The following is a 268-nucleotide window of genomic DNA, read 5'->3' as shown; positions in this document are numbered from 1 at the left end:
TGAGCTGTACCATGTGAGGTGTACCATGTGCCAGTAAGAATCATAGCCCCTTATATGTAAATTTGTGGCACTTTGGCATAATTGCCTTGGCTCTATCCTCCTAGAAACTAAAAGGTGCAGATTTTACAGACCAGTTGGGGTAGATGATAGCAATCCTGAGAGGAGTATAAATATCATGAAAATGCATCACAATAGATAAATTATTTGCTGACCTTAACCTTTTACAATACCTGCAATTTTCTTGATACTTATCACACACTTCCAACCA

General features: G+C 38.1%; 1 protein-coding gene across 1 annotated transcript in view; it reads right to left on the bottom strand.

Moving 5' to 3' along the window:
* Positions 1–268, bottom strand: part of LOC119591423 — a gene marked incomplete in the record, with an annotated part of 59,861 nt that overhangs the window by 58,635 nt on the left and 958 nt on the right.

Source organism: Penaeus monodon, chromosome 28 (assembly GCF_015228065.2).
Source record: "Penaeus monodon isolate SGIC_2016 chromosome 28, NSTDA_Pmon_1, whole genome shotgun sequence".
Taxonomy (NCBI): domain Eukaryota; kingdom Metazoa; phylum Arthropoda; class Malacostraca; order Decapoda; family Penaeidae; genus Penaeus; species Penaeus monodon.
This window is presented reverse-complemented; position numbering and strand designations above follow the sequence as displayed.